The 21,161-nt window shown below is 38.3% G+C and overlaps 1 protein-coding gene across 3 annotated transcripts in view; it reads left to right on the top strand.

Annotated features, from left to right (window-relative positions):
• Positions 1-21,161, top strand: part of PLPPR1 (phospholipid phosphatase related 1) — a 590,773-nt gene that overhangs the window by 226,240 nt on the left and 343,372 nt on the right. For 2 of the 3 annotated variants that reach the window (XM_053204867.1, XM_053204866.1), the window contains one exon: positions 11,216-11,284. The exons of the other annotated variant lie outside the window; for it this stretch is intronic. The gene's annotated coding sequence lies outside the window, so the exon portion shown is untranslated. The remainder of the gene's footprint in view (positions 1-11,215; positions 11,285-21,161) is intronic. 3 annotated transcript variants of the gene reach the window in all.

Genomic DNA, 21,161 nt, shown 5'->3' with positions numbered 1-21,161 from the left:
AGTATGTGCTAATAGTGTCCTATTACAATCATTTGTGACTTTCTGTCTGAGGACTTCTCCCAGCATATTGGCTGAGGATGGATGGCAATTCAGGATAAATATCCCAGCTTCTTGACTCTTTGGTGGATAATACTGAGGTGTGCTCTGTTTCCTAGATTTCTCCATTAGGATTGAGTCTTGGATGTCCATACCTGCAACCAGCTCAATAAAGAGCCCTTTGATCAGTCCTTTTTCTTCCTTGTCTCATTTTCCCAAGACCCTGTAGGTGCTTCCTGGAAGCATCAAACCATTGTCTCAGAATATGCTTTTGGGGGAACCCACTGGAAGACATTTTTTATAGGTGTGTTTGTTCAGGTATAAGTAACTTTGTTCAGATGTTTAAAAGATTTTTAAAACTTTTTTTCTCTCTCTTTCTTTCTTTCTTTCTTTCTTTCTTTCTTTCTTTCTTTCTTTCTTTCTGTTAGTTATAGTTAGATGTTTATTTGAAAATCTGATCCACCAAGTTAGCATTTTCCACTAACCTGGGATGCAGAAACCTTCATAGGCTTTACAATCTTTTGTTTGGGTGAACCTTAGCAACCATTACACAAAAATAAATGGATTTAATCAAAAAATGGATTAAAGACCTAAATGTGAGTCATGAAACCATAAACATCTTAGAGAAGAACACAGGAAGTAACCTCTTTGACCTTGGCCATAACAACTTCTTTCTAGAGATGTCTCCTGAGGCAAGGAAACAAAAGCAAAAATAAACTATTGGGAAAACATCAAAATAAAAACCTTCTGCAGAGCAAAGGAAACAATAAACAAAACTAAAAGGCAACCTATGGAATGGGAGAAGATATTTGCAAATGACATATCTGATAAAGGGTTAGTATACAAAATATATAAAGACCTATTAAACTCAATGTTCCCAAAATGAATAATCGAATTTAAAAATGGGCAGAAGACTTGAATAGACATTTTTTCAAAGAAGATGTACAGATGGCCTACAGACATGTAAAAAGATGCTCAACATCACTCATCATCAGAGAAGTGCAAATCAAAACCACAAGGAAATATCACCTCACACCTGTCAGAATGGCTAAAATCAACAACCCAAGAAACAAGAAGTTGTGTTTCTTTAACTCATTTTTCCCGGACTTAGAAACCCTTTAAAAAATATATGCTCAGCTTTCCTCAGCTCAATGATTTGATCAAAATATAGTTCAGTTATTTCTTCATTTTCAATTTACTCTGATTTCTTTTTCATGAAGTTTAATTTGTTCTGGTCTCTCTCTCTCTTTAATGTTTGTTGATTTTTGAGAGAGAGAGTGAGAGCAGGGGAGGGGCAGACAGATGGCAAGGCAGAGGATCCAAAGCGAGCTCTGTGCTGACAGCAGTAAGCCTGATGTGAGGCTTGAACTCACAAACAGTGAGATTGTAACCTGAGCCTAAGTCAGATGCTCAACTGACTGAGCCACCCAGGTGCCCTTCTGGTCTCTCTTTTAAAATCACAAAACATCACTAAATGTCTGAATATTCTTTCTCTGTTCTCTTCTTCTGTATCAGTACCTCTCTCATTACTTACATGTATTTATCCTTATTCCCTGCATTCTAAAAAGGCTTTTCAAGTTTGTTACCCAGATTGCTCCTTCAGTTTTCTGCAGCATCAGTTCTGCTCTCTACTTCGGTGTGGTCTTAAATTCTGCTATTGTGTTTTCCCACTTTGTTCTTATCTTACCCATTTTCCCCTTTCTTCTCATCTCAGCTTTTAAGATGACTTGTTTTGTTTTATGTATGACATATCTTTTATACTTTCCTGAAATTTTCTGAAGTTTTCTTCTTTTTAAGTGTTTATTTATTTTTGAGAGAGAGAGAAAGGGAGGGAGGGAGAATGAGAGCAGGGCAGGGGCAGAGAGAGGAGGGCAGGACAGAGGATCTGAAGCGGGTTCTGTGCTGACAGCAGAGAGGCCAATGTGGGGCTTGAACTCACGAACTCTGAGATCATGACCTGAGCTGAAGTCAGATGCTTAACCGACTGAGCCACCCAAGTGCCCCTGAAATTTTCTTGTAGATCCTATACTTAAAGATATTATAGAGCTATGCCCCTCTCTGGGTCTTCTGGATGCTACTTTTCCCTCTTGTTCTGTAGTTTTATATTTATTTTGTTTCATATTGACATTTCCTCTCTACTTGTCCTTGCTAAAGATAACATCTATGTAGACTTAGTGTTTATCAACAAATAGGGTGATTACTTTGGCCTATGTTGTTGTCTCTATTTGGGCAGAGATCAAATCTCTTCCTCAGTTCCCTTGTTGGAAGAGGGGAGATTCGTGTACCCAGGTCTTAGATAAATTTCCATTTTCTAGCAGGCATGAACCCAGTGAAAGCTTCTCTTTCATTGCCTAATATTCAGGGACATTGAAAACATCATTAAATTTCTTAGGATGCTCTATGCCATTTCTAATTGTGCCTACTCTTAATCCCCCCATCTATATTCTGCCTAGTTATTCACTAGGATTTATAGACTCTGCCTGGATGTAGCACAATACCAGTGGAGGCAGAAAGTAGTTTCAGAAGTTCAGAGATTGCCACTTTCCAAGGTACTATATAGAGGGATGATTTCTCGGAGCAGGCCCTACATGTTTGTCTAAGAAACACATTATGTGGCAAGGGTTATAGTAGATTTTTCCTACTTATTTCATGTGGTCCTTTTTTTATAGAGCAAAGCTGATTAATGCCACGAGCTGATGCTTGGGTCAATATGCTAAATCCATGTGCATATTTCTTATAACTTTACTAGTTTATCTCAGATTGTGGCATTAGGTTACATGACAGACAGTTTTTAGTGGCCTTGTGAATTGTCTTCTTTATCTGTTATCGTTAATATTTCTGTGAAAGATGGGGAGATACTGGGTAAGTAAATGTTACTGAGATACTCTTTCCAATGAGAAATCTCCTCTTCATGTATACTACAGAAAATGCGTAATAGATTTTGTCTAATGAGTTGAATTCAATGTATAGCAATAAGGCTTTGTGGTTTCTTGTGTTTTAAACTTTACTTATAAGTGACATTATTTTCTATTACAGGATTAAAATATAGTCTATGACAAATAACTTTATACACCTGCTTTATATATGCTATAAATGTCGACTTTAAAATTATTTTTGAGGCAACTACCTCAACTTCAATCTATCTGCTGATCCTGAGGAATATTACTGTCAAAAGTTATGATGAAGTACCCCAAAATGTAGATATTCATGGCCATTGCTTCATGTCTATCCTCAGAATTCATGATTACATCCAATATAGTGACAGGAACTCAGGGGAAGAGATTCAAGAAAGCAAAACATAAGCCATGCAAAGTACTTCCCCATCTTTAACAGGTATTAAAAACATCAGCTTGGGAGTGATTGATATGCAGGAGGATATCATAAAAGTGCAGGCTTTTGAAGGCCTTTTCGGATATGCTGAAACTAAAATGGGAAGCTAGACTTCAAAATTCATGTTCTTGGTCTTCTGAAGTTTAAACTTTACCCCTGGCCACCTTTGATTAACAGTAGAGCCACCAGACTTTTCCTGGTATAAATAAATACATCTGTAGACCAGAGATCAAATATTGCTTATCATCGATGAGTAGAGAAACCACACATTTAGTTATTTTGAGGAGTGTACCAGAGCATCTTTTATGGGTTTCTGAGAACCAATTAATTGTGTGAGTCTCTTCCTGAATTCTGTGTTCCGTGACATCACAATGGTAGCTTAAAACCCACCTTGTTGGGAATGTTTATGTCGTAGAAATTGGCAAATGATACATTTAGGGCTTTTCCTTACAGACATCCAGTCGTTAAACATTTATCAAGACATCACTATTTTTAGGGCTCTTTTTATACTTTCTTTCTTGATGATTTATATGGTTGTTGTTTATTTATATTAAACTCCCCAGCCTTCATCATAGTGGCTGAGTCAGCAAGTGATATTGGATTTGAATTTTTATAAACTTGCTTTTACACAAGAGGTGAATCCCATATTCAAGTAGTGGTTTGCGCCTTTCTCATAGGGAATTGTTAGTGCTAATAACTGCAAAAAGACAACAACTGTAAGCTAGATCTTTGACTTCTTTTTTGTCATTAATCTTTCCAAACTAAAAGAGGCACTTCTAGGTTTTTTAAAGCTTTAACATCAATTAGAGGCTGGATGCCTCCAGTTATAATAATAAAGGACTTAATTTCATTTGCCCTAGAGAGTGTCTTGTAAATGAGCATACCTGGCTTAGAGTCCTGCATCCAGCTCTGCTCCATCATCCTGAAGCATGGGGGCAGGTTGTCTGAGAGGAACACCTGAGAAGAAAGGAAGCAGGGGTTCCAGGAAACTTGCTGGCTTTGACTCTGCTGCTCCCTCCATTTCTCTCAACCTCCTTGGTATTTCTTTCTTCCTCAGTCTTTCCAGTTCTCCTTTCATCATGATGTAGTTGATTGATTATTGTATTTATTAGGTTTCATTTATATCTCAGGCTTTAATTTTAAAAATGAAACAGTTGAGGGGCATCTGGGTGGCTCAGTCGGTTAAGTGTTGGACTCAGCCCAGGTCATGATCTTGTGAGATCTGACAGCACAGAGCCTGCTTGGGATTCTCTCTCTCCCTCCCTCTCAGCCCTCCCCTACTCACATGCATGCACTCCCTCAAAATAAATAAAGAAACTTAAAAAAAAAAAAGAAACAATTGATGGGAAAGCCAACTATATGGTCATGTAGGTTACCTAGGTAAGAAAGCAATTTGTCATCTCTTTAAACTGATATTTTAAAAGTGCATCTTCAATATTTATTTGAATAAGAGGGAATGTCAGCACCTGTTAAGAATCCTTTGTTGTTTCAACATGAAAGTACTATTCCTGTCTATTTTGCAGGACCAATTTACATGTGGTTAGCTGTGAAAAGAACTGAGGACACAGGGCTGAGTTAACTGGCACCATATTTTCAAGTTAATTCAGAAATATTTTAATGTTCCATAAAGAAGTACTTCTCAATGAATCATATGCATATCTATCACCTGGCAATCTTGTTGAAAGCAGATTCAGAAAATTCTACTTCAGTTAGTCTGAGGCAGGGCCTGAAGTTCTGCATTCCTAACAAGTTTCCCTCTGCTGCTGGGGTGTTTCTGGTCCATGGTGCTCACTCTGGGGACGTGTCACATGCCCTTTCTTCTGGCTTGAATGGAAGTGTCAGTATTTCTGAATGAAAAGTAGGGGAACAGTAGGCTAGTTTTCTCTTTTTAATCTAATATGTCTACCTCCCTTACTTTCCTTCCTTCTTTCTTTCCTTCTGTCCTTCCTTCTTTCTTTCTTTTAACTTATGAAGATTTAAAATACCTTTCTGGAGGTAAGTAGTTTACTGGCCACTGACATTAAAGAAATTCCCTGCTTATTTTAGATATCTTGCCAAAGATGGAAGTTTATACTCTTAGGAGAGAATTATATGATTATGTGATTTTAGAATTTCCATTTCAAAGTTGCTGCTTTGAACATGAGGTATGAAAGCCCCAATAGGCCTATATTTGTGGCTGTTTTAAACTGATAGGATTTTGGAAAAGTGTCTATTCATGTCTTCTGCCCATTTCTTCACTGGATTGTTTGTTTTTCAAGTGTTGAGTTTGGCAAATTCTTTATAGATTTTGGATACTGACTCTTTATATGATATGTCACTTGCAAATACCTTATCCCATTCCAGCAGTTGCCTTTTGGTTTTGTTGATTGTTTCCTTTGCAGTGCAGAAGCTTTTTATCTTGAAGATTTTGATCTACTCAGTAGGAATCTTTGTAGAAAATATTCATTATAATAATAAAGGACATTGAAAGTGAAAAAAACATAAAACATAAAACTCACCCATGATGATTTAAAGTGAACAATTAGACAAGGGTATTTGTGTAAGAATTGTCATCATAATCATGTAATTTTACATCTTCATGTGCTAGGGCATTCTGGTATATGAATATGGGGATATGAAGTTGCCATGCATTAGGTGGATCCCTCACCCCACATGAAGTTTTCAACTATACAGGTCTGAGCAAACCACAAGCTCCCTATGATGAGTCCTTGCTAGACACATATTAGATGCTCAATAAATATTTGTTGATTGAATTGAATCCAAAGGAAACTCATATACGTAACTTGCATGCCAGTCTGCACAATTTAAACAATGCCTATCACAAATACCTGCTTTGAGAAATGATCCCTACCATACTAACCTCTTCAGACCTGGAAGATAAGCAGTGCTCTTTTGTTGGGCTCTATGATCTGATGTGCATCTCCTTTTGTAAAGCTCCCTCAAACATTTCAGTGAAAATTGAGCTCCTTTCTTATAAACACTCAACAGCGCTTATCCTACTCCATGTTTCTGCCATTTGTCTTTTGAAAAAAATGCATCTCCAAAAACACTGAAACTCTTAAAATCAGAAACAATGTCATATTATTCTCCTGGGTTCCACCGCAACTTAGCACAGAGCAGGTATGCAATAAAAAACTTTTTAAAAATGAATTTCCTGTTTCAAGAAGTGATTGTTGATGAGTATTTATTAAATATTTCTGTCAGGTATTTTAGACAAGTCCCAGTCTTTCCAGATTCAACTAAACAAAATATGTCATTGCTTTAAGGAATTCTCTTATGACTCAGAGTTTGAAGCACCCCCAAAATAAGATACCTCTCCATAAAAAAGGCTTAGGTATGTTTCTCCAAGGCTCAGCTAGGCGTGGTTGTCAATGTATTTTCCCAAGGTACAGTTGAGGATAACTTTGTTAGGCTGCCTTCAGGTACTATTAGTTGATGTTTTCTCTATGTTTTCTTGAGGGTCAGTGGAGCATGATTTTGGTGTGATTACTTCAACCAGTCAATACTCTGAAAAGAGCAAACCAAACTAAAAATCGAGGAAGCAACAAAGTATTTTAAAATGCATATAATAGCTAACATTCCTGGAAATTTACTCTAGATCATATACTATTCTAGGTGCTTCACTTTATGAGTTTATTTTATCTTTGGAATATCAGTATGAGGTAATATGCAAACAAGTGGGTGTTGCTCTCCCAAGAGCATGATTGTTAAGTTCAGAAATTATTTTTTTGGCAACAATAAAGGTGGTAATTAAAAAATAAATGCAACTTTTAATAACATTAATCCATTAATTGTTATTAATGTATACCATGCCAGTACTGCTGATATGAAACAGAAAGGTTGTGACAATATGGATGGACCATAGAAGGTATTATGCTGGGTGAAATAACTCAGAGGAAGACAAATGTCATATGATTTCACTTTGTGGATCCTAAACAATAAAGCAAATGAACAAACAAAGCAGAAACAGATCCATAAATACAGAGAGTAAACTCATGGTTGACAGATGGGAAGGGGGTGGGAGGATGGGCAAAATGGGTGAAGGGGAGTGGGAAAAAACCCCAAAGCACAAAGGGCTAATTTTTAGAAAATTGATACAGTGTTATGAACATAAACTGGAAAAACAAAAAGAGGTTGTGTAGCAGCCTTCTTTAGACTGGTTGAGACTGCTGAAAGCTATTACTTAATCTACTACATAAGTAACACTCTTGTCAGCAATGTGTTGAAGACCAAAGGATTTGTAAAATGATTAAACATTGAAGAATGTCCTCTGAGAGTATGGTAAATGTGTCATCAAATTCAATGCCAAATACAAATATGCCAAGTAGGGGCAATTTCCTATCTCCTAGGTGATTTGGAAACTCAGATCAACTCCAAGATGCCACACTGAGGGTTTTTGAGTTGTTTCATCAACCCAAATGTGAGGCCACAACTAAAGTGCAGTCAATTTTGGTGAAGTTTATCAGGGCTGCAGGGACGGAACAAACCCAACAAGGTCATATGTGGAGAATAGATTGCATGAGATAATAAACCAGCTTCTAGATGAGCTCAAATAGGGCTAACCCAAGAGCAAAGACAAGATATAAACTTATAGTATCATTCTAAATTATAACCTCAAACCAGGTCACTTTGGATAAATATGGGAGAATTCAGAAGGCTGAGAGAAGGCTCTGAAAACTGCATTGTTTTTACAAAACAAACACGGTCTTTTTTTTTTTTTTTTTTTTTTTTGAGAGAGAGAGTGAGCAAGGGAGGGGCAGAGTAAGAGAGAGAGAGGGTGGGGAGAGAGAACTCCAAGCAGACTCCACACTGTCAGCGTGAAGTCTGACATGGGACTCAAACCCATGAACTGTGAGATCATGACCTGACACAAAACCAAGAGCAACTGAGTCACCCAGGTGCCCCCAAAACAAACACAGTCTTAAAAAGTGGTAATGAATCATGGGTGACAGCCACACCCACAGTGCCATCCCTCAAAGGAAAGTGAAATGAGCTAAAGATGTAAAATGTTTCATTCCTACCTTAAGCATGTGCAACTCCTAATAGGGCTGATGAGGATTATACCTTCAGAAAATTAGTCTTTAAACAAGTCTTTTGAGGGGCGCCTGGGTGGCTCAGTTGGTTAAGCAACCGACTGCGGCTCAGGTCATGATCTTTCAGTTTGTGAGTTCGAGCCCCGCGTCGGGCTCTGTGCTGACAGCTCAGAGCCTGGAGCCTGCTTTGGATTCTGTGTCTCTCCCTCTCTCTACCCCTCCCCTGCTCATGCTCTGTGTCTCTCCATCTCTCAATAATAAATAAATATTAAAAAAAAATAAACATGTCTTTTGAGCTATAAGAAACCTAAATATCTTGGGGCACCTGGGTGGCTCAGTTGGTTGAGGGTCCGACTTTGGCTCAGGTCATAATCTCACAGCTCGTGAGTTCGAGCCCTGCGTCAGGCTCTGTGCTGACAGCTCAGAGCCTGGAGCCTGATTCAGATTCTGTACCTCCCTCTCTCTCTACCTCACCCCTGCTCACACTCTGTCTCTGTTTCTCTCAAAAGTAAACATTAAAAAGTTAAAAAAAAAAAAAAAAGAAACCTAAATATCTTGTAGGTTGGTTGGTTTGGTGTTGATTTAATAAGAATCTGAAGAAGCTTAAAAATATAAATAAATAATGGGAAAATTTAAATAAAGAATATAGGAAGGAAAGAAAAGGATGAATATAAGCATGCTTGGAAAGACAAGAGTGAGATTTTATGTAGGTTGGTCTGTTTGCCCCTGTCGTGTTCATATAGTGCAGGCCCACCCTCAGTAAAGCTTGTTTGAGAGTGACAAAGGGTGGCTGAAATGAGTAGGTCATGTGGATTGTAACATTTGGAAGATGGTCTTTTCAACAAATGGTGCTGGACTAAACATCCACATGCAAAAAAAAAAAAAAAAAATAGACATGAAACTTCATCAACATTAATTCAGAATGGATCACAGAACTAAATGTAAAATGCAAACTATAAAACTCCTAAAAGATAATAGAAGAGAAAACCTAGATGGCCTTGGGTATGCTGATGACTTTTTAGATACAACACCAAAGGCTTGATCCATGAAAGAAACAATTGATAGGCTAGACCTGACTAAAAACAAAAAAATAATCTTCTGCTTTGTGGAAAACAATGTCAAGAGAATGAGAAGACAAGCCACAGACTAGGAGAAAATAGGAGTTGGGAGATTATGATGTGTCAGTGTTGGTTCATCAATTGTAACAAATGTCTTATTCTGGTGCGGATGTTGACAATGGGAGAGGATATGTGTGTGAGAGGACAGGGGTCCTGTCCTTTTCTCTTAATTTTGCTGTGAACCTAAAACTGCTCCTAAAAAATAAAGTATTAAAATCAGATAAGTTGATTTTAATACTTTAAATTTTAATACTTTAAATTTAATTTTAAATTTTAATACTTTAAATTTAAATACTTTAAATACTTTAAATACTTTGAATCAAAGTATCTTTTTTTTTCCTTCAAAGAGAAATTAAAAGTCCCATAGGCAATAATCTCTTCAATCCAGGGAATCAATGATTTTTCAAATGGAGCCTGTTGAATTCAAGCTATATTTGAATAAATAAAGAAGAGGTGGAAAAATTCTTTTCTTTCTTTCTTTCTTTCTTTCTTTCTTTCTTTCTTTCTTTCCTTCTTTCTTTCTTTTTTTTCTTTTTAATGCATTTATTCTACAGTTAGTACTATTCTGAAAGGAAACATAAGGAAAGGCTTCGAAAGTTAGTCTACTTATTTCCTTGAAATCTCATAAGGCAATAATGCCCCCAATTTCCCATCAGCAGATAAATTGGCTGGTAATGTTTTCACAAGGCTACAACCTAGCCAAGTAATGATTATTATCAAGGAAGAGGGATTTTAGGGGACATAAATGAGATGAGTTGAAAATGAAATTAAAAACTGTTTATATAAAAATAAACAGTCCATTTGAGTTTTGTGAATAATTCAGCTCACGATTTGGTTTACTTTGAGGGATCTGTTTACTTAGTTTTTAAGAAATGAAGGTTTCTTTATTTCCAAATTATAACTTAGAATTCAAGGGTTATTTACATTACTCAGCCTCTTAGAAAGGGGTGAATGGTTATCACCTATGATGTTTTTAAACTGGAAAAGAAAACAAAAATTAAATTCTTTCCCCTCTCCCTCATTCTGTCTTTCCCTCCCTTCCTTTCTTCCTTCCTGTTTCTTGTTCTTCCTTTGTTCCTGTTATTAAGTCTGTTGTTTTGGTGAATTTATAACTACTGAACCCTATTAGAAAAGCTGATTTGTGAAATATACAGTTGGTTTAATGCACTCCTTGGGAAAATGGTTTATTTTGTTGGACCACTTAATATTTTACTCATATACTCAACTGTTGGTCTACAGTTTTATCATGTCTCTGGTGGCTGTAGGGCTAGGGTACAAGTCTTAGGGAGAGGCCAGAGTGCAGACCCTTAGACTTGGGGCAGATGAATGCAGCCTGGTAGGCTAAGGAGGATTGGGCTTGTCTTTCTATTCCAGGGGTTTACAGCAGTAGATTGATGGATGAGGTTGGAGTAACTTTTTGGTCTGCTCACGACTTGTTTTCTCCTATTTGTAATTTGTATTTGACTGTCCCAGGTTGGAAAATCTAATGAAAAAACATGAGACATTCATGTTGCATTCCCCCCCCCCCCCCATGACTCCCATTTTTACACTTAACTTTTAACTATTCTAAATTGATAAATAGATTGGGACTGGTTTTGGCAGCATGTTTGTACTTAATCTCTTCTGGGTTAATGTGTTATGGGTGAAAAGATGGATTCTTTTAGCATGTGACTTAGTGGACATCTGTTTTCATTTTAGGATCTTTGCATATCTGTCTGAAAATCTGTAATGTTGAAGGCCATTGCTTGGGCTGAAGGTGATTGGAAGGTGAGAACAGAGCAAAATTCACTTATTTATTCACTCAACACATATATATTAAGTATCCATTTTGTGCCAACCACTGCTATAGGCAAACTCTTAAAGAAAAAAGCTTGGTTAAAAGGGTTCTGTGTACAGAAGATGAATGTAATCTTTGTTACCTTTGTTACCTTTGTGGGTTGTCCACATATTCACTTATATGCCTGGACCCGACTTCCCATCTAAGATTTGGTAACTTCTAGGGATGGTTCATCATCTTCAAGGATGCTTGAGGACTATAGTTAGAGCTATCAGATTACTTATTTTTCAAAGTTTTATATATTTTCCTTTGGTTTATCATTTATTAAACTTCTTGAATATGGTGATTTTGAATAAGGGGCCCTACCTTTAAATTGCAGCCAAAACCAACATTAACACATAGATAATACAGCTTGAGCAGCATAGAACAGTGTTTAAAATGATCTGGCAAACACAGTTCTCCTATTTGCAGCACTGAAAAGCCCCTTGTATCCAATTGCAGTTAGGGCCTCCACTACAAATTCTTACCACCACCCACTGGGGCTGTATTGAGAAATAGATTTGAAGGCCCAGACCAGGAGTTTAGGAAGAATATACAGCTTTCTTCACATACTAATACTCAAAAGGATGGTACCACGTCTTGAGTATATGCTAAGTGCCGTACATAAATTATGATGTTGCCAGTCTTTCAAATTTGGGGAAGAAAAATGAGCCATTTTAGATGCCAGGAAGTTTTGCTTATTTGTCTTTCTGTGTGTAGATGTGTTTGATGGTTACACATAGATCTGCTGAAGCAGTGTTGTCTTTGGACAAACAATAGCCAAAATATCTCAAGATAAGCAACTAAATATAGTTCTGGTTCCACTGACCAAGAATTGAAAAATATGTCCTTTTTAATCTCTCAGTCATTTGCTGTTGTTACTGGTTTTCTTTTTTAACTACAAGAACAAAGGGAGAATCCCAAACAAAGGTTGTTGGGTTCAGCTATCAAATCCCAAACAGTTTATAAAAACTATAATATCTAGATTCAGCCATACTAGCTAATAGGAATCCGAACCAAGAGTTAGTGGGGCTCCCACAAGGACTCCTTGAGGAGTGTATCAAGATTTTGTGCATGCTCAAGTCCTTGTACCTGTTGGCTGGGGATTAGAAATGTCCTTTTTTATTTGTTCAACAGTATCAGCAAAGTGGTACTTAAGAGTTTATTGCTAATACTGAGACTGCTGTAAGAAAAATCACATAAAGATGAAAATGCTGATCATTACTGAAATAAGTATTATGTGTGTAGTGTATCTTGTCTCCACGGACAAATGCGTTTGACTTAAATAATTGCAAGACTTTCTAACTCCTTGACTTTAGGAAAGGAAAAATTAAATCAGGTGATCATTGTCACCAAGGAGGAATATGCTGGGGTAAGATCTAGAAACAAAGAGAATTTTCTGGCTTTGGTTCCCAAGACCTAAATTTTTGGAAATCTGTAAAGAACTCTAGACACAGATAAAATATTTGAGAGTTTGAAGAGAGAGGGGTCCCTTTCTTCATTTCCCAAACCCAGGCAAGAAAAGGTTTCCTTAGAAGGAATGTTGTGGAGGAGAAATGGAAGGGAAATGAAAGAGTAGAGATACTGAAGGTTTGCAAAGAGTGGTCTTGTATCCTACTCCTGGGCAGAGTCCTAAAGCTGAGCCAATCACTGGACTTTATCTCCCTGGCCAGACAAATCAGAGTGAATCTCAAGACTCCTGCTAGTAATTCTGGAACAAATGCTCAATCTCTTCCTTTGAAAAGGTGATGAACTATTTTTGTCAGCACAAGGGAAAACACAAAGCTGACTAGAAGAAGGAACCCAAAGCAAGTTTAGTGAACAGTTGGTCTTCTGATCAACATCAAGAACTGCTGTATTATACGTGGAATTTAAGAAACAAAACAAGCGAAGGGCACCTGGGTGGCTCAGTCAGTTGAACGTCTCACTCTTCATTTTGGCTCAGATCCTGATCCCAGGGTTGTGGTATCGAGCCCTGAGGTCCTCTGTGCTGAGCTCAGAGCCTGCTTAAGACTCTCTCTCTCTCTCTATCTCTCTCTCTCTATCCCATTTTCTCTCTCTGTTCCCCCCTCCCCCTCTCTCCCTCTCCCTGTCTTCCCCACTTCATAATCTCTCTCTCTGTCTAAAAAACACAAGAAAGACATTTTAAAGAAACAAAACAAAGAATAAAAAAAGAGGTAAACAAAAAAACAAGATTTCTAAATGTAGGGAACAAACTGGTGGTTGCCAGAGAGGAGGTGGGTGGAGGGTGGGTAAAATAGGTGAAGGAGATTAAGAGTACATTTGTCATGATGAGCACTGAGTAATGTATAGAATTATTGAATCACTATATTGTACACCTGAAACTAATATAACACTGGATGTTAACCATACTGGAATTTAAAAAATAAAATAAAATAACCGCTGTATTAAATTGCATGTGAAGTTCACTCTATCTTTGAACTTTCCATCTGCATAATATATCTCCTTTATTATTAATTAAGCCAGTTGGAATTAGGTATTCTGTTACTTGGAATGAGTGTTATCTTATATGGTAAGACAACTACTATATTTTGTGTACCTTCTGTGGATGTCTAAGCCTGTACACATAAACCCACTCAGTCTCCATATCACCCTGGAAAGTGAATATCATCATCTCCACTTCCCAAATCAGAAAGCCAGAGCTCAGAATTGTTGCTCAAGATGGCAGAGCAGGGATTCATATCTGGGTCTATTAAGAGCCGAAGCCTGGATTCTTTCCTCCTTTACCATATTATATCCCAATTGTGGAGTCCCAGGTTTCATTAAAGTTCTTTGTTCAATGTGTCGTGTGATTTTTGCTGACTTTTCTCTGGAACTGCTTCCAACCACCCATGTTTTTGAGGTATGGGCTGCACAGTGTACAAAGCACATTTTTTGCTACTGGATCTCTGATAGGATTCAGGAAATACAATTCAAAATTATAATAAAGGATTAGAATCTATTTTGAAATAGACCCAAGTATTTAAGGAGCAGAATTGAATGCACCATATTTAAGGCCTGCCTTACATGGCGACACAGAGTAGCAGAGAGTGTGGCTGTTTGGAGTTAGACATGGCTAAAATTTCCAACTGTAGGACGTTTGGGTTTATAGAGTGGCAGATTAGATGTGCCTAATAGATATGCCACCAAAACTCCATTGAAAAACCTAAAGAATATGAAACAGTAACAAAATTGATGGCAATGACAAAGAGACTAGTTCAAAATCTGGTCTGACTTTTCATTGCATCATTGAAGACAACTGAGAAGCACTTTCTGGACAATGTACCATGTGCTGCACCTGAAATAGACCCTCTGGAAGGTATTGAAAAAATTGATCTCCTTCTTATATACGTACTTTGGGATAATGAAAAGTCAGAAAAACAGAAAAATTTGGAGGCATTATATAGTTATTCATGAAATAACCTCTAAGCTAGATGGAGCTGGAATCATCTCTTCCCCGACTCTGAAACAGTTTCCCAGTCTGTCAACCCTCAAATGGCAAATCTTCCTCTAATCCACATGATGAACACAATTCCAAAGGCACAGCACAGCATTGCAGGAGGGAGAGAAGCCTGGAAAAACAGCGCATTATATGCTGTGCTGTGAGAGAAGTCACTTGTATGGATGTTTTGTCAGCCAAAGAACTGAAAACAGGGGTGGAGACAGGTGGAACCCTGAGTAATGAATACAGAGGGTGAGAGAAGCAACCAGATTAAAGGGAAGATCCAGGCCAGTGTACCATCACTAGATGAATATCTGTAGGAATCATAAATGAAGCTGTGCACAAACTTCCAAACACTGTATTTAGATACATGAAGGGAAGTGGCAGCATCTGAATGGATTGTAAGGAGGCACAGTGATAATCCAAAAAGGCTATTTTATGACAAATATTGCACTTGGATTGAAAGATAAGTAAACATAAAAAAGAATAACAAAAATGCACTAACCAAAGGAGGCAATTAAAAAAAATACTGACAAGGGAAGGACACTCATAAAAGGTGAATGTGGTGAGATAACCTTTTGAGATGCTAACCAGTTTTTTCCTTCCTGATGCTTCCTTTTTTCCTGTACCTCTTACCATTTCCCCATTCAAGGAGCTGGGAAGTTCTTTGCTCCTTGCACAGGCAGGGATGGGACAGGATAGAAGGAATATTACTGACATTATCTTCCAAAGCCTAAATTCTAAGGTGACTGGAGAAGACTTTAGCATGGGAGAAATGTTTTAGGGTTGATGAAAAAAGAGCTTTCCCTTTATACCCCAACTGGAGAAAAGGGGATGGATTGTTTCAGGGAGATGGACCCTGTATCCTGCTTTCTGGAGGAGGCCTGGGGTTCAGATAAGAATGGATGTGGTAAGTTTAGAAAGAATGGGTCTTGGCTAGTGCGGCAGAGATTCTGGTGTCCCAGCATGACATGGAAAGATGAGAGTATATTTTGTGCCCATAAAATGATAGAAAATTAGGAGAAAGAACCATTAGACCAGAAGGGGGTAGGTAGAGAAAAGCTAGTGGTATTTTTTTTTTCACTGGTGACCTGTGCAGATAAATGACAGAGAACCAGAAGAGGAAATAGCCACCTCAGAAGAAATCTGCATGGACATGTGATATTGAAGACCTGATGAGAGTCCCATTCCTTGCCTCAAATGCCATGGCACTGCATAAGTCACTCAGAACTTAGACTCATCTCTAAGGCAAGGGGAGGGGATCCCAAAGTACCCGAGATTAAGTTTCTGCCATTTTAGTAGAATAAGAAATAGACATTAGGTCAAGTTATTAATAATTAATATAAAGTTGTATTTATTTGTACATCTTAGATGTAAACAGGTAAATAATAATTACATTGGCTATAATGATAACTTTCATATTATTACTTTCCCTTGGGTCCATTGTTTTAAAGGGTGATCTTTTAACATAAATAAAAATAAATTTTATTGATAATTTTATGCCACTTTCTGATATAACTGGAGATTCCAACATAGATTATAATCTGCTAAAATAAAGCCTTCGAACTTAATCTAGAGACTTAATTCAGGTGGTTCAACAGTTTGGGACAAGGACCCAAGAATCAGTAAAAATATTTGTGCAAATATGACTTCATCCATTTCTCACTTTTATGAGTCAAGTATACTGAAGGGTGGAAAATCAGAATTCCTTTTAATGAAACACCCTTGCAGGCTAGTTCCCTGACCTTGGGCTAAATGAGATCAGTAGAAAGATCGTTTGTATGACTGAAAACCATCTTTAAAAGCAGACAGCTTTTAAGCTGCCTTTGCATCAAAGTGGGTTATTTGGAGAGAAGCTGTGTTTACAGGTCCATAGAACACTTTGATGCCGGTTGTTTTCTCCTTGAGTTCGGAGAGAGCTGACAAGCCACCGAAAGCCTACCCCAGTGTCTCTACTGTTGAACTTACAGCTAAGCTTTTCAACTAACCTTGTGAGACAAATAATTCAAATGACGATGTGTGACATTTTCTTACCGTCTTCCAAAAATAAAAGAGGAGTTTATTTGCTGTCACAATTTCCACATGAGAGAACAAAAGAAAAAAATATGTTTCTAATTTTTATTTCATTGTGCTAAAAGCTTCAGAAGAATATGTGCTGATTTTTTAAGGTGCCTATAAAAAATATCACCTTGTGAATCCTGGATAGCTGTTTCCATCCTGCTTTTTCTTTACAAACCCTCACAAACATTTCACTTGGAAATATTTTATTCAATCGCTCCATTTTTTTTTAACTCTGTAATTCTAAGTGCTTCCTATATGCTCAGCACTGTGCCTTATCTTGACTTTGTAGATGACTAAGATACAGATTTTCATCAAAGAGCCCAGAAGCCCTTGGGGAAGACAAACGGGTATACAGATCATTGCAATTCCATGATAGAAGTATTTTGACAAAGACTTGGAGTTGACACACATTGTATACTGAATGGCTAAATGGGAAAAATCTCAAACCATCATGTAGTGGCAGGTAAGCCACGGGAAGAGCCATGCTCAGCTCGGCTTGTATCAGGGTTGCCCTTCTTGCCAAAGGGGGCTGATCTCACTTTCCTCATTCCCACTCGGCTGGTAAACGTGTGCAGTATTTCCATGGGCAGAATTCAGGACTCAGGGGCCTTAGTTTGGGAGAAGACAGGCAGAGTCCAAGACAGTGCCAGGCAGGAAGATTGAGACAAGTCATTACCAGAATCAGGGAAGTTACTGAGAATTTAACATAGGAGATGGGCCTTGTGGGAGATTACCTTGTGCTTTGTTTTTTCACTGCCGTGGCCTCATCAGCAAGAATTGAAAGGCATGTAGAGTTGCCCTGTAGGAGGTTAATGAAGGCATAGCATACCTAAAGCCCTGACTCTCCTCACTTCTAGAAAAGGCAAAAAAAAAAAAAAAAAAAAAAAAATTTAGGTAGCTCCAGATCCTGACAGCAACACCAAGATATTTCTGGTGATAATCAGGGGCCGTTGTGGGAAGACTAGAGGTAAGGGCCAACCCCTTGTGTTTCAGACCAGTGGTACTACGTGGCCACCTGAGCAAATCAAGTAACCACAGACAGAGGCAGAGCCTGCCATCCTGACTGGAAGTTCTGTGGATCTCTTTTCAGGCTTACTGTAAACCCCCAAAAGGAGGGGAAGGAGGGGGGAGAGTTCCTGGGTGACTGATACTGGACTTCCCATGGATCTTGACAGATGGTTCTCTGAGTTGGTTATCAATCAGTTTCTCAGCCTTGACACTATTGACATTTTGGGTCAGATAATTGTTTTTTCACAGGCACTGTTCTGTGCATTGTCGAGTGTTTAGCAGCATCTTGGACCTCTACCTGCTAGATGGCAGTACCAACTCATCCTGCCAGTGTGACAATCAAAACTGCCTCCAGACACTGCCAAATGTCTCTTGGGGTTCCCCAGTTGAGAACCACCATTCTAAATAACTGTGAAAAAAAAGAAAGAAGACATTATTGGAACCTGAATCTTGTAGAACAGGTCTTGTAATAGCCTTGTAATTATTAACCCTTACATAACAAGTTATGTGCTGCAGGCATTTTACGGATTGATTGGCACAGGCAAACTTCTTCAGCAGTGATCGAGGATAGTATTAAGGGTCCCCAGACAGAGACATCCAGTGCAGGCAAGGTTGAATTTGGGGGACACAGGCAGAAGCCTTTGGTCACATCTGCTGAAGTTTTTTACCAGGTCTCTAATGGGGAACAGCTGGACATTTATATCAACTCCCAAATGAATATTCTTTTTTAATTTTTATGTGTAAGTCACCCATAAACCATGTGTGAGTAGTTTTCATTCCAGAACACTTGCATTATCAAGCAGCCTCTTGTTTTCCTTATAGAGTCCTTGATTAAAGAATACTTTATCCAGTTTTAAATCATGGGTGAGCCCTAATTGAATATTGGAGTCTGGTGTCTGATGCATAGGATTCCCGGAGCAAAACCAGGTGAGCTGTGAACAGCCTTCTCGAGAGTGTTGCTTCTACCTTGCTTTTCTTTTTCTGGATCAAGAAGGAAGGACAAGGGGTCAGTATATTCAGATCCTTTCTCCAGACACTGAGGCCTCCCTTTTGTGATTATTTCTGCTTTCCAAACTGCCTGTGATATTTCTTGGAGAATTTAAATTGGGCCCAAAGGGGATGGGGATCCACAGGGCTGCTGGGGCCTCAATGTAAGGCCCTTCCTAGGCCCTGTTCTGAGCTGTGGAACCCAATTTTCTCATGATGTGCTTCCTGAGGCTCCTTCTTCTGAGTCCACATTTTTCCTATCCAGGGCATGTAGTTCTCTTCCTCTACTGTCATTTCTTCCCTCTGAATTATCATCATAGAATGTGACGGTGGGATTAAATCTCAAAGTTTATCTAGTCCAGTATCTTTTTTCCCTCCATGAATGTGTAAACAGGATGACAGAGGAGAGGTGACCTGCCCAAGGAATCCCAGCATAAGGAGAGGATACAGGAAAGAAGACTGGGGATGAAACAGCAGGAACAGGAACATTTAAAAGACATGAAACCAAGATAAACTGAGAAGGAAAGTCAGGCATTTTCGAGGAAACACTTTGAGAAGTGATGGGGAAGCCGCAGAAGTGGGGAGTGTCAGAAACAAGGGAGTGGCTGAGAGTCCAATGCTGTGGGAGGGGAAAAGATGCTTTGGACAGACCTTGGGATGCTAATGTCCGGTGGGGGAAAACCAGGCTGAAGGAGTTGAAGAGAGGTTGGAAGGAAACTCCAGAGTTTGGTGAGGAGGCAGCTTTGTCCTGGAAAGGAGGGAGGATTTCATTCCCTACTTACGTGTCAATGTTCCTGAATACCTGGAGCATTTGGTGGGATTCCCAGTGATGTAAACAACAGGAAAGCTGACTGGTGAGACTGTGAACAGTCATCCTTATTGAAGAGCCTCCTTGGGAACTGTAGGATTTCAATGTGGTAGAGGATTGGACCATGGAGAGCAGAGGGCAAGGTAGAGAGGCGACTTCAGTAATTCAGGGCCATTTCTAGTGGTGAAACACAGCAAACTGTCAGCTCTGTTAAGGAAACGTGCTTTTGCAACGTAATTTGAAATAGTTTTTTTTTTTTTTTTCAAATTTCTGTAGCTCTTGAGGAGCTGATGAAAAAGACTTTCTGCTAGTTACCTGTTGCAGAGTTATTTTTCTGCCTGGGGGTGATTTTATTCTCAGGGGAAATGGGTGCTATTTCTGTAAATCTCAAGCATTACATGCATCAGAGAACTCAAGGAAAAAGCTTTTATTCTCTTGAGAAAAACACAAATAGCTCCAGTTTCTTCTACCTCTTGTTTAAAGCCACCTCATAAAGTATTATCACAAACAAGTTACAAGGATGAATTGTTTAGTGCTATAAAGTTTTCTGTGTGCAAATACATACACATACTGCATTTATATTTTAGACCATACTCTCTAAGAGCACTTTAGAAGACTCAAAATGGTTTTTATGATCTTTTTAAATGAAAAATAATAAATACAAATAAGAAACCCACATGTTAAAAGGTAAATAAATGATGGATATAAAAATTTCAAGTCTTTCTACTAAAAGACTGAAATCTAGCCATTTGGTAATGGAATTCTGATTTCCTACTCATGTTGTTTTCTCTCTTTAAAAACCAGATGGTAGCTCTCAAAATTCAGAGTATAAAAGGCAAAGCACAACTTGCACTTTTTTTTCCATTTTTGTGTTAAATGGTGAACTTTACATTGGCAGAGTGCTACCTCTGATGGCCAGCTTATGGTAGAGACTTCTCAACCATTAGACATGACCGTGTGCACCACATTCCCTTGCATGAGGGAATTAGGTCACCTAACTCCATTTCCATTTCAAATATCTCTTTAAAAAAACCTTCCTTCCAGACGAGTCTCATTTTTTCCCTTTATATTTTCTACACAGGATTCCTTTTGCAAGTCCTTCAGCTGGGAGTTAGGGTTCCATAAATATCCCCAAATTGGGCTGAAGTAGGAGTGAACTTGGGAGAGTTTGATAGGCCTACGTGACCCAAACTACTGGGCAACTTCAAAACTAAGGTGCTCTCCATTTTTGCACCTTCAGAATCGAACCTCATATGGCTACATAAAATATACTTTTAATTCTGGGCATTGTCTTATTTCCCCTGCTGTATCTCTAGTCCCTAGCAGAAATATCTGGGAGACAGGAGACTTTCACCAAAAAATTCTTGAATAAATAGATGGAGAATAATGCTGTTGCTTCAAATAAACACTTTCAAAGAAGCAAGCATATTCAGTTTAGTCTAGGTGATTTTGTCCATTTTGTTTACATTTCAAGACAAAGCATTGCATTATTTGGCCAGATAAAAATGGGAGCAACACCTGA

Source organism: Acinonyx jubatus, chromosome D4, assembly GCF_027475565.1.
Source record: "Acinonyx jubatus isolate Ajub_Pintada_27869175 chromosome D4, VMU_Ajub_asm_v1.0, whole genome shotgun sequence".
In the NCBI taxonomy this organism is placed as follows: Eukaryota; Metazoa; Chordata; class Mammalia; order Carnivora; family Felidae; genus Acinonyx; species Acinonyx jubatus.
This window is presented reverse-complemented; position numbering and strand designations above follow the sequence as displayed.